Source organism: Equus asinus, chromosome 29, assembly GCF_041296235.1.
Source record: "Equus asinus isolate D_3611 breed Donkey chromosome 29, EquAss-T2T_v2, whole genome shotgun sequence".
Classification (NCBI taxonomy): Eukaryota; Metazoa; Chordata; class Mammalia; order Perissodactyla; family Equidae; genus Equus; species Equus asinus.
In genome coordinates this window covers 42,564,787-42,580,896 of record NC_091818.1, presented here as the reverse complement: position 1 = coordinate 42,580,896, position 16,110 = coordinate 42,564,787, and the positions used below count along the sequence as shown (strand labels likewise).

At 42.6% G+C, this 16,110-nt stretch overlaps 1 long non-coding RNA gene across 1 annotated transcript; it reads left to right on the top strand.

Moving 5' to 3' along the window:
• Positions 1-4,538: 4,538 nt before the first annotated feature.
• On the top strand, positions 4,539-15,387 carry LOC139042483 (uncharacterized). Its single transcript, XR_011499225.1, has 4 exons — positions 4,539-4,758; positions 7,249-7,330; positions 10,128-10,221; positions 10,526-15,387. It is a non-coding gene; the product is annotated as an uncharacterized lncRNA (long non-coding RNA).
• Positions 15,388-16,110: the final 723 nt, after the last annotated feature.

Genomic DNA, 16,110 nt, shown 5'->3' with positions numbered 1-16,110 from the left:
ACAGCCAGCCTGCTTGCTGATTTTCACCCAAAATGTCTCCTCAGAGACCTAGTGAATATTTCCTGAACGCCATTTAGCTCCGTGTCTGGGACGGAAAGCCATCTTTGTCCTCCGGCCTATATTTTGGGTACGTTATTATCTTGTTCTGGACTCACTCTCCTCTCTACAAACATCTTATCACTCTCTTGGCACTTTCCCTTCCTCCTCAGCCTGTAGAGGAACCGTGCACTCTACCTTCTAAGAGCATGTGCAGGGAACTGCATGGTTGGCATACGGGAAAAGAAGACAAGGGGACTGCACATGCATCCAGGTGGGGTTGCAGGTCACATGTGGTAGAAAGAGATAATTAAGAGCTATTTTGTGCCATCCTCAGGGGGTTATTCATAGGTTGTGCGCCTGAAATTGAGGGACAACTCCGGAAAAAAAATAACAAAACAGACGGTCTTGCTGAAAATATAGGGTTTCCCAGATGTTAAACATGCAGGCACCGTCACTATGCAGAGAGAACAATACAGAGTGATTCAGACCAAAGTGGCCAATAATGGTTTTTAGTCCCAAATTGTTGAAGCACTTGTTGGTGGGGAATTAGTTTATTCAGCTGGCCTCATGATGTGGGTCAACTAAGGGGCCGTTTTGTGGGGTGAAAACTAACAGCTAATCCTTTGCTGAATGCTGTACATGCACACACACACACATAGGCACATCACCGCCACCTTGTTTAATTCCCAAAACAACGTAGTAAGTAAGAATTACTGTATCCCTTGCAGACAGACAAATGGAGAATTATGTCATTTCCCAATATGGCTCAGTTAATACATAGGAGAGCTCGGCATCTAACATTGCTTCTCTTGACTAGCACACTTCACGTGGAGCAGCAGATGCGGGGTTTCTGAATGGCAGCTATTTGCTAAAGAGAGAGGACGCTCTTGAAAGTAGCTTGAGCATTATAAAAACAAATACTGCTTGAGCATTTACTCATTTAGCTCAACTGACCTTTTGGAAGTGCATATTCTTGCTATTTCCCATGTTAGAGATAAGGAAACTCAGAGACGTAAATCGATCAAAGTCATTGTGGAAGAGCTTTCTATGCTGTCCAGTATGGGACCACTGGGCACTTGTCGATATTAAAGTTTATTAAAATTTGTTAATATTACATAAGAGTAAAACTTCAGTTCTCATTTGCAGTGGCTGTTTCCAAGTGCTCAGGCGCCACATGAAGCTAGGGACAACCACACTGAGCTAGACCGTTCCCACCATCCCAGATGAGTCTACTGGACAGTGTCGCCAGGTCATGACCTGCCGTAAGAACTTGGAAATCTGGATGCAGAAGTCTGCTCTCAGCCCCTCACTGAAATTAATGAAACAGAACAAGTGGCACAGGCTGGAGTGAGACCAAGAAAGCAGAGCGCAGCTAGCAAGCTATGGCACTGTCAAAGAATTCTCCTTTCCTCCAAGATTAGGAGACTCGTGAATAATAATAATCGTAACAGTAAAAGTAACATCTATTCACATTTTTACTTCTGTGTGCTGGGGAACTGCCATTATTGCATTTAGTTTCCATGACACCCTATATACTAAAGTACTAAATACACTAATATATATTTTACAGATGGGAACCCGATCGCCATCAAGATTAAGTGACTTATCCATGAAGATAAACTAGTAGGAGAAAGAGCCATTACTCAAAGCCTGGTGTTGACTGCACATCAGGAGCCAATACGCGGAGAATCTGAGGGACCTTTCTGACAACGGCTGTTACCAGCGCGGGCCTGGGAATGGGTTCACATACAATAGCTCAGGACAGACCATGAGAAAGCAGGACTCACTCAAGACCTGTGGCTCAAGACACCATCTCCAATGAGAACAGAACCTTGCCCAAATAAGATCACATGTGTATGTGTGAGCGTGTGTGTCTGCATGAGTGTGTGTGTATGTGTGTGTAGTGTTACATTTATTGGGTGAATCTGTATAAGCTCTGTCTATAGTAATATTTGTATTCTTTTCACCTAATTTATTTTCTACAACTATCATCAAAAAAAATACTCCTTCCTGTATTGAAAACCGTGCATTCCCAAACTAAATTTATGAAAATGACTGGAAGAATTGTTAGAGCTGCTGCACAACTATCATCTTGATAGAAGCAGGGACATAAATAACAACTGAAGAAGGAGCATTCTTGCTTTGTATACTTCGCAAGCAAACACGTAACTACTGCTCTGGGTGAGAGCCTTGCGCTGTGTGCCGGGAATTTGGTGAACTTCATTGAAATGGCCTTGACTGCATGGCGCATGCCGATAGGTGTGGCACACACTTTCTATCAAGATCACACAGAGAACGGAGGAAATGATGCTTGACTGCCACCGTCTAAGTCAACAGCACACTCGTCTTGTCAGATGTCCCCGTTGACATGCTGTTGTTTTGATAATGTAATAGATATTTCAGGGATGAAAGTCAACAGGAATATGTTGTTACATCGTCTTTTTTAGCGGTGAGAAAATGGAGGAAGACCTCGAGACTGGCTAACTTCATTTTATCCTGCAGACGAAATCGTGAATGGAAGCTGAAGTACACACATAATCACACACACTGGCACACACACTCTCACAGACTCATCACTGTATTAGTCCGAACATCAAGAAAGTTGGAGTTTCAACCTCAAGCCCAGCAGCGCGAGATGAGATATAAATTGAACCAATTAGAAGAATATATTAGAAGAATAAGTGGGACATTACGAATGAATGATCAGCATCAATTCCTCCATCTAGTCACACGAATCATTCTCTGCGATCGTATTCCTCACGCTTATTCCGTGAATGGAAGTGATAGATACAAACACTAGCAAACCGGAAGAGATTTGCTCAGTGCCTGGCAACCCACGGCTTTCAAAGGCAACAACCAGAATAGAGTCTGTCCCAGATCTTCAAGAAAAGGCTTTGAATAATGTATGTGACACTGCTTTGAGAGTTAAAAATAAGTGTGGTGCAGGCAGTAGAAGGTGGTACTTAAAATACATTATCTAGTGGGACAGACGGAAAGGCAAGAAGGAATCCGTCACTTTAGAAGAGTGACAGTCACTTGAAATATAGCAAAAATCTTGACGACCACAATGCTTATCTAAGGGAATTCTTTAAATCATGATAGAAGGCAGAGTCACAACAGGTTCAGCTCAATCTCACAGATTCTAGAATCGACAGTGCAACTTGTGTGATCTAGAATTCACCCTCAGGCTCACAGAAAACACTAGATATGAAAAGCAAGCAAACAAATGAGCCCAAGACAAGAACAGATCAATAAACCAATTAAAAACAAGAATTCTGGGTGAGGAGTGGTTGGTGGGGAGAGTCAGGACCTTCTGGAACAGAAGCCAACCCAGATATTCTGGTCTATTCAGAGGATAGGGAAGCTCCGATTGGATCTGGATGTCTAGGAAGGCTGCATTTTTTTCTTGTCCGAAAATAGCAGGTTTTAAAGGGAGACAACTTATAAAGAAATAAGACTCTCTGTGAGAAGAACAATGGCAGAGAGAAGTTGTGGTGGTCTTGTGGGCCATGGGGAACCAGGATATGGACTGTCGCTGTCCAAGGGAACCTTCACAATGTTGGAAATGTCCTTTTATGCCAACAGTTTGGCACCCATGAGCCACATGTAGACGAGGAGCCCTTGAAATGTGGCTGGTATGATTGAGGAACTGAATGCTCTCTTTTATTTAATTAAAAAAATTTAAATAGCTACATGGAGCCAGGGGCTACTATATTGAACAGCTCAGATACACACTCTTCCATTTTTAAAAATTTTAAACAAAATGTAACAATTCGATTGTTCACTTCATTAGTGTTTATCATGAGCCTATACCATATTAACTCCTCTACAAAGCACGTAACTTGCAATATTCTTATGCTGGGACGGTACAGAACTTCTTTCAGATAATCCACTTTTCTGTCCAGTGAGAAAACATTCTTAATGTGAGTGGGGTAAATATTCTTCAAATTTCTCCTATATATTTCTGCCTGTCGTGAGCTGAGTTTCTAGAAACTCTGGCTGTTGAATGATAAGCCCATCGTATTGTTATGGATTACTCTTGCATAGATTGGCAGGAAATAAAAAAAAATTGGGGGAGCTATCTTGACCCACATTTACGAAGAAATTTGTACAGACCCAAATAATGTGCATAAAAGCATTAAGAAATTATAACTATTTATACACATTAGCATTAGAAAATGCAACCAACGTTGTACTTCTGGTCCTTCCTTATGCCAAACAGCTACTTTAATGTTTTCTATTCGTATAGTGCAATTTATTTTCTTTTCTCTTTTTTCCTTTCTTTTTTCCCGTCCAGCCTTTTCTCTCTCTCTTTCTCTTTCTCTCTCTATGTTTGTGGGACGGGTGGGGGTATGTCTGCCTGGCCTCACATTCAACTACTGGGTCATGCTTTGGGGGTATGGAAATCATGCCTGCGGTCATGTTCACAAACTTTGGATGCGCTACAGAATCTATTTTTGTTTTCAGGGAACAATGTTGACAAACAGTTCCCATAGGCCGACTTTCCTGAAGCCGGTGGTGTCAGGTTTCGGCAGTGGTGCCTTTGCAACATTGCAGTAAGAGCAGCAAGGGTCTGCAGCAGCAACAGGAACCAGTTCTGAGCTGCGAATGCAGTGGGGTTTCCCCTGCAGCTTCCACCCATCCTGCCTTGGACATGCAGGCTCAGAAGTTACGGGGCAAAGAGCACTTCTTACTGCACATGTCACACTGCGAAATCAGGTGAGTCCTTCGATTTCCGTGCACAGCAGGCATGGGGAGCCCTTCTGGGGCAATACCAGAATGGTTGAAACCATTGAATTTTCCCAGTTGTGGTCACGTCCGGCGGGCTATTTGCAGGAGCTGCTTTCTGAAGCCCCTGGATCCTCTCCTGCCGCCTTCTTTCATCTCACTTTGTAGCCGCTTCTCAGCGTCCAGAGCTGAATTTATAAGGATACGTGGATTTAGCAAACGTTGACTATTTGGCAAAACCCTTCTTCTAGGTGGAAAGTGAACTAGAGAAGTGACGGGGAAAATGTTTAATGAGTCACTAGGTCAGGTTGAGGAGCAGAATTAGAATCAGTGTCTGAGTTGGCCTCAGGAGGGGAGATGGGGGAGAGACCACCACAGCACAACACGTGGCTGGCTCAGTCATTTGATCTCCAGTGTTCCAGATACACTGAAACTGCTATAGAGCAAACACTTCTTGAATCCACTATCAAAACTGTGGGAGACAGCAGTCAAAGCAACAGGATTTGTGTCATTTAGAAAAAATTCGCTGAAATTTTTGTAGAAATTTCGACAAAGCAAGGTCTACCCTGACCACATAGCAATTGGTGTGGCATATAAAATAATGTTCCATATAAAAATCAATAGCTTCCTTAATGTGATGAAATAGGATGTATACCAATAATCAATTAACAAGTGTACTTTGATCTATCTTTTATGTCTAAATCAATATGTCTCATGGTTTTGTGTTGTCCAGTGCTTGGCCCAAAGTGAGCATACAGATATTTGTTGAATGAATAATATTTTAATTTATTATAATTATTATTCCCAAACAAATTGCTAATCTCAGTCACTGGCTTTCTTAGGTGGCTCTTTCTTCCTTTGAAACTTTGTTTCTTCATTCATAGAAGTATTCTTTCTCTAATGTTTTAACACCTCGAAGGGTATGAGACCAAAATAGCATTCAATTAAGATCAACTTGTTTGCTATTTTTAATATTATTGAAGTATTCTTTCCACAACAATTATGTGCGATATATAGGTCAGGCAGAATGATGCTCCTTAGTCAGGGAAGGCAGATAGAGATTTAGTGATTTTCTGAAGGCGCATAACTTGTTGGACCATGATCTATATCTTCTGGTCGCTAGCCCAGGGCTGATGCATCGTAAATAGTCATGGTGCATCTGTCCCAGCAGAACTCTGCAGCTCAGAGAGGAAGGTTGGAGTCCACTCTTCAACAAAGACCTGTTGTCCAAGAGGAAAATTCAACACACATCACATCCCAAAGCCTTAATTGCCCCAGGAGCACAGAATCATTCTGAGTGTTCCAAATCCTTATCTGTAAAATACTTCTATATTTAGAGTTGCCAGAAGGCCTCGGCTGAACGATCGCGATTAGATTTCAGTACACAAACTCACCTCATATTTTCTCAAACTTATGAAAGGATCTGTCATGCACAGGGTGAAGGAACACAGGAGCTTTACTCAGATGCCCAAGTTTTAGTCTACCTGGCTGACTAGTGCATTTCATCAGCCAGTGGTAGGAATCATGACTTCGTTCAGCTTCAAACATTGAAACATTTGGATCTTAGACAAAAGAAAGCAATGTATTTCCCATCAGTATTACAGTTAGGGTGAAATTTGTATTTTCATGGCATATAGGACTTTCACAATATTAATCTTTCTGGAAAAAAAAAGCCCAAGTTTGCTCTTTCAATAGAGCATGACTTGATCCTTGCACCATCGTCCGTATGTTCATACAGCACGTATTGCATCAACTCAGTGTTGACATGTGGGTTTTTGTACCCTGAACTCTCATGTAGGCATGGTGAACACTGAACAAAAACACACACACACACACACACTCAAAACCTTCTTTTAATTCAGCAGAATGTAGTCTCTAGTGAGAGAGCAGAGTTTGTGTGTGTGTATGTGTATAAAGCTAGAAAGTAGAAATGAAATAAAGACAGACACGGTAGTTAAACTTCTACGATACACATTTTCAAAATTCTAAGCAAGTGCAGTATTTCAGATAGGCTTCCTTGAGAAGCAGATCTCAGTGCATGTTTTAAAGAAATCACAGAATTTACATGGCTTTATGGCAAGTGAAAGGAAAGGACCCTCAATGAATAAAGGCTTGCCACTTTTTAGGGGTGATTAGTTAGACTGAACGACAGTTCAGATGAATTGTGGTTCACCCTCTGGGGAGAGAGTGTGAAGAGTCCCAGACTTGGGATCAGAGCGCTCAAGTCTCTGATGGGTAACCGTCCAGTGGGCAGCTGGAACGATGTGCAGCCTCCACTCACCATCTCCTTCGTGACCTGAGGAGGACCCAGAGCTCTCACTGTGAAGGACTATAGATCAGATTCACCTACAGGCATGTTCTCCCCAGAGACTTGTAAAGAATTTTGAGTTAACAACTAAATGTGGAGACACCCCATTCTGGGCTCTCTTGAAAAAATGGGAAGATCTAGACCGTGAACCTACCTTTTCCCATGGATACTAGACTCTGGAGCTGAGTGATGCTGCCCCGTGGGAGAGCCAGCTTCTCCAGGTCCCACCACCGGCACCCCACACTGAAGTCACACGTGAGTTACCATTGGCCGTCAAGCTGCCATGTTCATGTTTGTTATTATGGAACTATTTTGCTGAACATATGTCTACCCAAACTGGGAAAATGAAAGATAGATTAAGAGAGACATTGATTTTTCTCATACTGACTTATACTGTCAGGCTGGCCTCTGAAGGCATGTGAGGTGGTGGTGAGTTGAGCAGTCTCTATGATTAAAAGTCTGATCTATTACAATGCTCTCAAAGTCCCCATCTGCACCTCTTGGCCTTAACCTTGGGCTCACTTTGCTCTAAGCACTGAGTCTCGAGTCTCCTTGCCCTCCTCAGCCCTCTGAGGATGCCTACCTTCAGGGTGTTGATAGCAATAATACCATCTGGCAGGAAGAGCAACCTTCCTCCTCACCTTGGGTCACAGACTGTTTATCTGCTTGAACTCTATTTTGTTGTCCACACCCAGCCTATTTTCAGAGTAAACTTAAGTGGTTTTGTTTCTACTCACTCTTGGCAAATGCCACCTTTCAGAGATTTGGAGCTCAGTGGCATTATTGGTAAACAACCTACAATGTTTGTTTGATTGTTTTTGTTCACTTTTAAGAAAAACCTCTAGAATATTAATCCTGTTCAGCAGCCTTGAAAATCACAGCCCCTTGAATGGTACTTAGTTATAAGATTGGGACAAACTTTGACTTTGGGGGAATTTGGTGGCGTGGAAGCCCACAGCCCACCGACTGTGAGATTCTTCATGACAAGGCTGGAACTTGATGGTTTCTCTACCATCTTAGAAGACACTAGGGGAGAGAAATTATTCATGAGACTATTTAGTTGACTGAGCCTAACGTCATGGGGAGAATCTGCCCAGGCAGCGACTGAGCTATAGGAGAAGTGGAGAAGGGCCCATGGTGTCCACAGGGCCCTGGGGAGGAGGATGGGCACCTGCCCTTGATAATCTCCCCTGGTGAGTGGGCTGCCCAATTGCAGGCCCAGCTGACAGCTCACACTCACCACACTGGGGCTCATACAACACTGCACCCCGAGACCTGCTTACTGCAGGGACCACGAGCCACGTGGCTTCGTGATAATATTTTTAAAATTAGTCACAAGTCTCTTGAGTGAAGCAATGTTTTCTATTATACCTCAAGACACAAGTGAAGTGGCGCACACACTAATAAATGGAGTCACAAGGCAGTCATATTCCCTTGGTTAAGTTCCAAAAACAGTTGGAAGGAAATCTGAAGATGAAATGTAGAACAATATTCCCTTTTTACATTTTGAGCTGTGCCTTTTATTGAAATAAGGATCAAACAGTGATTTCAGAATTGTGAAGATCTGGTCCAAATGCCAGGTGGTGTGACTACGTGGTGTGACGTGGTCTGTAAGGAATGGGGTGACAAAAGTAATTTTTTAAATCTGCTATCTTCCAATAGCTAATTCAGTGACGAAAGTCAAATAAAATTTTCATTTATTTTTGGGATAAAAGGCATTTTTACGTTTTATGTATATTTCTTGGGAAAAAAAATGTGTATATACATCAGTAGTTCTTGATCAAGTAGAGGAGATTTTGCCCCTCAGGACATATCTGGCATTGTCTAGGGACATCTGTGGTTGTCAGAACCGGGAGAGGGGGTGCCATGGGTATCTAGTGGGTGAAGGCCAGGGACACTGCTAAACATCCTGGAACACACAGGGCAGTCGCCACAGTCAAGAACCATCTGGCCCCAAATGATGTCAGAAGTGCTGAGGTTGAAAAATCCTGACAGATGCGTGTGTGTATAACATATGTGTGTATATCTGTATATATGCAGTTATATATATGTGTGTATATATCTATGAATATACATACACATATAAATACATATATCTAATATATATGCTTACAGATATCACATGTACGTCATATATATATATACACAGTCGTGCACCACGTAACGACATTTCAGTCAAGAAGACACTGCGTAGATGACGGTGTTCCCATAAGATTAGCAGCACAGAGCCTACCTGTGTAGGAGGCTATACCATCTAGGTTTGTGTAAGTGCACTCTGTGATGTTCACACAACAACGAAATCACCTAAGGACACATTTCTCAGAATGGTTCCCCATCGTGAAGCAACACACGATTGTGTATATATATATGCCTGTGTATATATGTATATATACACACACATATGTACATATATTCACATATAGGGGGAAGAGCGGGGAGACTTGGTGGTTCCATTTATTTGTCTACGGATCCACAAGAAAGTACTAAGTTCTGTTTTCTGTATAACCAAAATATCCTGATGTTCCAAAAACACAGAGAGTAAGAATAAAAGAAATGCAAGAATCTTTTAGTTCCAGAAAGACTCAGGAGAGTCCTCTAAAAGCCCAAGGTAAGAGCACTGGGCTGAGAGGCTCAGCATCCCCCTCTGCTTCTGCATCTGCCACCTGTTTGGGGAACTCTCACCTGTGACCCTCGGATGCTGCACTTTTAAAAGGCAAATAATGAGCATCAAATTGAAAAAAAATACAGGAGTCACTTTCTAAACCCAAAAGTGCTTTATAAACAAAATATTAGAATAATCGGTGAATGAGGAAAGCTCAAGGACAGGGTTTAACAAAGAACTAGACTGACAATGTCACCAAAGAGTAAGACAATCTCAGATAGTCTTTGTTTTTTCCCAGAGCTATTTCTAAAATGAAATTTGCTGGAAGACTTTTGAACTTCCTTTCAATTTTTCTGCAAAAATTTTAAAAAGCAAATTTATTGCTAGCAATAATTTTTTAAAAACCCTGTCTTGACTACTGTGTTTGACTTCCCTTCTGTTTAATTTCAGCCAGAGGCCTCTCAGTCTGGCTCAGTGCTTGAGCTGCCCTCTGCGAGACACCCACAGCGCACCCCAGCTGAACAACTACAATTAAAATTGCCAGGTAGTCTCCTTCTGTCACAAAATAAAATGTGTTTTCATGAGTTTTGCATCACAAAATCCCCCCTTCTTGCATTTTTAAGGTGAAATTGTAATTACATTCTAACACAGTACAGACTTTTTCATTAACAAATTCACTTGGTTTTTCACGTGGGGTTGTATGTGGTCTCTCAGATATCTTGGTAGTCTGAACGTCACATTCTTAACACCAGGACCTTCACCAGGAGGGGTAACTAGAGTGTCACAGCCAGAGCAGATGTCCCAGGGACCATTAAATCATGGGGTGTAACCCAGAGGTTCCTCCACAGAACCACCAAATGGCAAGGGAGACTGATGGAAGCCAGGACCAAGATCAAAGCCAAAATCAGAGACCGTGGAGCCATTATTAGAGGTGGAGTGGCTTCGAGGAGAGAGGAACTGGGAAGAGGTGGCCATTAGCATCAAAGACACCAAGGGACCAGCACCCAATGCAGCTGAAGGCAAGATGGCTGGGGGCTGAGTGTGAGCACCCAACTGCACCGTCTACCTGCCGATCTTGCCTGGACACCGAATTACCCTGACTTCCCTTCCTCAAGGCCCTGTGGGTGAAGAACGGGCCGGGGAAGGAAGGAAAAGATGGTTTTTCTAATAGTGAGCCCACAGAGACAAGCAAAGACACGGACCCAAACTGGTTGGTTATTTATTCATGAAGTCATTCATTTATAGTTTTCTGTATCTAAATTCCAGCTAAAATCTCATAGTTAATAATCACACAATCATGCAAAAGCCCTCGCTGAAATGGGATGGTCTTTACTTAAGAAGATATAATATACATATTTTCAAGCGAGATTGTTTTTCTCCTTTGTTGGGTTCCTTTCCACAGCTTGCAGAGGACTTTCCACGAAGCAAGGAATAGCAACGTGTCTGGCCCATCATGATTGCTGTACAGGAGCACGACCTGCTCTGGGGCCATCTTTGGCCTGTAGGCGGTTTGATGGATGAACTCCTGGGAAGATTTACTCTACCTTATAATGTTGCCCATCACTGATGCCTCAAAATCCACACCGGGAAATATTCAGTCCAGCAAACAGCTAGTAAGCAGCATGTCCTGAAACCTGGGAGGAACACATTACTTCTCTTTTCTCCTTAGCAGCTGCCAGGACTAGAAAGGCCTCTCACCAATAGGAGATATGAGAGAGCTGTGACCTCACGCTGCAAGGCTTTTGTCCCCTTCACACATTACGCTCCTGGCTTTGTTTTTGTTTTTTAAAGTAAGGCTTTAGTTTTTAGAGCAGTTTTAGGTTCACAGCAAAACTGAGGGGAAAGTACAGAGATTTCCCATTTCCCCCTCTGCCCCCATATACACACAGCCTCCCCCACTATCAACATCCCCCATCAGAGTGGGACATTTGTTAAATGAATCTATATTGACATGACATTATCACCCAGAGTCTGTAGTTGACATTATAGCTCACTATTGGTTTTATACATTCTATGGGTTTGGACAAATGTATAGTGACATGGATCCACCATTATGGTATATAGAGTAGTTTCACTGCCCTAAAAATCTTCTATACTCCACCTATTCGTCCCTCCCTCCCCAACCCCTGGCAACTACTGATCTTTTACTGTCTCCATAGTTTTGCCTCTTCCAGAATGTCCTGTAGTTGGAATCATGCAGGATGGAGCCTTTTCAGATTTGCTTCTTTCACTTCATACGCATTTAAAGTTCCTCCCTGTCTTTTCATGACTTGATGGCTCATTTCTTTCTAATGTTGAATAATATCCCATTGTCTGGGTGGACCGCAATTGATTTATCCATCCACCTACTGAAGGTCATCTTGGTTGCTTCCAAGTTTTGACCATTATGAATAAAGTAGTGCTTTTAATGAGCAAATCAAGCAGCACCTCCCAGGCTCTTCTGTCAAGATGGCCTCACTGACAAAAGTGACAGGAACCTGGTGGAGGTCACGAGGTGGTTTGGGGCTGTCTGTCTCAACAGATGATAATGTCTAGCAGTCTTCTATTCTATCCTAATATTTCTGGCAAACTTGCATTCTAATCTATTTTTTATTATTAAAGCATAATAATTGTACTTTTTTGTTATCGAAAATTCTATCTTCCCCAAAGCCTCCAGTTATTTGACTGTTGGGGGGCAAGGGAGGGGGGAGAGAATTCTTTCTTCTCCAGAGTTAGTTTTTCAGATAGAATTCAATTACACCTTGATATTCCAAAATTATCATGATTAAATCAAAGAACAAAAGTATTCAGATGCCAAGTGAATATGCAAATACACCTCCACAAAACAAGACAAAACCCCTAAATCATTGAGAAGCAAAATGGGCTCTTAACTTCAATCCTAAAAGGAAAGCCTCAGGGCACCCATTTTATTATGGATTTTAGTCCATCTGACTTGAATGGACATTTTCCTTCTGAGTGAGGACTTTGGCAACCCATGAGTCAGCATTTCACGCAATTAATTGAAAGCCACTTAGCAGACAGTGGGGTTCAGAATAACAATGTCTGGCAATCACTGTACTAATCCAAACTCAAAATCCATTTCAGAGAGGAGGGGAGGCTCACACAGGAGCGGGAGTCAGCGGCCCATTATCGCTCGCATCACCTGCTTCCTAATTACACCATAATTAGATCAGGGGTAATTACTTTGATTTCTATTATTATTGCTCAGAATACCTTAGAATCTTAGAATCATAATGTTATCAAGGAATTTAGAGCTCATCACTTTTGACTTCCTTCTTCAGTAGAGGCAAGAGAAACCAGAGATTTTAAGTGACCTGTCCAAGATAAGATCTTATAGGTATTAACACTATACAAATTAATCATTTTATAAAATAATTAATGCGCTTAATTGGGCACCAAGATCTTGAATGTAGGATGTCCACAGGTGCCTATATTTTGAGAAAGAATGCCAGCGTTTTTTCGTTTCTCTAGCATGCTCTGTTCCGGTGGCGGGCACCTTTCAATTACCTCGTACAGTTGCTGTTTGTGCACTTAGTCTGCTTCTCATCCCTGTCCCACCACCGCTGCCTGGCAGGCTCATTTAAAACAGTGTCTCTATTTCATGTTTCTTTCCCAAAGTCCTGCACGGTGCCTTAACCCCACGGGGACACAGGAAACAGGTGTCAGTGAATGTGGAATACTTGCGTTCCCAAGACTCATGGTGCCCTGGACTCTGTCGTGCACTTCTCTGCCCTCTTTCTTTAAAGGAGACCCATCCACTCAGCTCATCGCTAGTCTGTCACCTGTGCTGACTTTCTGTGACCACAGTCCCTCCGTGGGCGCACACTGGGACAGAATTACAGCCCCGTGGGCAGTACCAGCTCCAGGTAAGCGTCCCTGTTCAGAGGCAGCACATCGGTCATCCATGGAGGTGTTGGTCATCTTAGGAAGCTGCGGTGACCCCTCCCACAAGGCCCCGGGCCACTTTTCTATCAAGGATTAAAGGCTGCAAAGCCCAGAGGAACATAGGATGCAGTGGGTGTCAAGGAGCTGTGCTTTCTCTGTCTTCCACCTAAGGACAGTTTCATGAAGTCATCAAAACAGTGTCCCCTGGGAGCAGAGCAGGAGTGGTGGGAATTCCAGGGGTGCTAGCTTTCAAGAATTACTCCGTGGAGCATCCAGATTAACTGCCGAGGAAAGTGCAGCCTCCAGGAGTCAGGAAGAGAAGCCAAACGACCAGGATTCAGGGAGAAAAACACAACAACTACATCCCAAGGGGGCAGGTTCCCAGTGGCCCTGGTGGCCTGCAGACCTCTGTACCAGGCCGTCCGTCCGAGGGTCTCTGGGTGGGACGGGAGAGCGCAGACAGGGAGCTGCACTGCCTCGCAGGGACATGGTGGACTCATGGGGTGCATGCGTTTTAGGGTGCTGGGCTGAGTCTGCATTTCGAAGGCAGCCCACAAGCTGTTTGCTTAGTGAGGGCCTCTCACGAGGCTGAGAAATACAACTTTTGCAAATATGTCAGTCCCTTGGATAGAATCTTCGCAGCCTGTTAGCGAGGTTTAAAGGAAGAGGGAAACTGGTGGTTATTTTTAGAGGTGTCTTCCTCGGAGACTCTGCCTGCTTGCCCAGAATTAGCCTGAGCCCCTCTCCCCAGCCTGCTGCACTCCTCAGCCAAAGGGTTGAGAGAAACATTTTTTCTCATGCTTGGCCCTATTGCTCAAATAAGTTCACCATCAAGGGTAAGTTTTTATGGACCCGTCTACAGAAAGATAAGAAATTCGACTTATAAGCTTAGATGCTTTAGGTAAGCATCTGTCCCCCCAGCAGAGAAAAGGCTTCCCCGGATGTTGTATTACAGGCAAAACCCTTTTGCAGGGGGCAAAATATTGAAGTCGGGGAGGGGCGGGACTGCCCCGGCGTTGACCACCTGTAGGAAGAGTCACACAACAGCTTCTGCGATGCTGCAGTCCAGGCTGGACAGTGAGAAGTGGCAGATGCAGGACTACCCGCTCGGGGCACACGCGGCTTGTGAGCTTTCCTCTGAGTCAGTTTCCATGTTCATCATTTCCACCTTCTATTTCGCATCTAATTAGTTTTACTGAGACATTAATACCCACCTTAGCCAGTAGGCAAACACAATTTGGTACAGTTTAGACCTTGATTATTGAAACTATATTAATTTTTGAATGTTAACCTTTCATGGTTATTAGGACTTAATTCATGAAGCTGGCAGCCACCTTGGTCGTCTTTCTGGATCAACTGGCTGAAAGACGTCTATATGTACTGAAGTAGGAAAACTGGGGATGTGGGGACAATGTGGAAAAGAGGTCAGCTGGTGAAAATTTTAGCAAATTCAACCAGGTTTTCAACACTAAGTAAAACTCGCTGTGGGACGAGTCAAGAGCCCCTGTGAGCCTTCCAGGCGAATCAGACCCAGGGACCTCAAGTGGGTGGGACGGGGAAGGGTGGGGCCATGCACCTGGGGCTGTGGAGAGAGGACATGAAAAGCAGGAGCAGCAACCAACAACCCTCACAAAGAAAAGCTGGGCTCTCAGTGGAAGGACCGAGAGCAGCGGCTTCATGTGGATGATCAGCCACCCATGGGCTCGTGCGAAGTGATGTATACATAATAGATGATATTATAGTAGTGTATAATTATATAAAACTATAACATGCAATATACACCAGCATGTATATATATACATGTAGCATATATTATATAAGCCACATTATAATAGATATGCAGCATATATTATAGTAGTTATATATTACACTGTATCACATATAACGTATTTACATATAATATATTATAAATTAGTATATAGTGTATATTACAATATATCACATATAATATGGTGTTTGGATTATAATGATATAATCATAAAAATGTGATATAATTACATAGCATAATAACATATATACAGTATAATAATATATAACCCACTTTATATCTATTATAATATATATTATGTATATAATAATACTTATAGTCAATTATAATATTAATATACAATTGTCCCTTGGTATCCTTGGGGGATTGGTTCCAGGACATCTGCTGGTACCAAACCCTGAGGATGTTCAAGTCCCTTAGAGATAACGGCATAGTATTTGCATATAACCCATGCGTGTCTTCCCATATACTTTAAATCACCTCTAGATTGCTTATAAAACCTAATACAATGTAGATGCTCTGTAAATAGTTGTTATATTGTATTGTTTAGGGAATAATGACCAGAAAAACGTCTGTACAAGTGCAGTACAGACACAGCCATTGTAGACCTTTCCATCCCCAGTTGGCTGAATCTACAGATGAGGAACCTATGAATATGGAGGGCCAACCGTAATAACATTAATTATATTTATAATTAATTGTACCTATAATTGTATTATAATTACATGATTAAATATTATGTGTAATCATCAATCCATATATTGTAAACATATTCAAAGA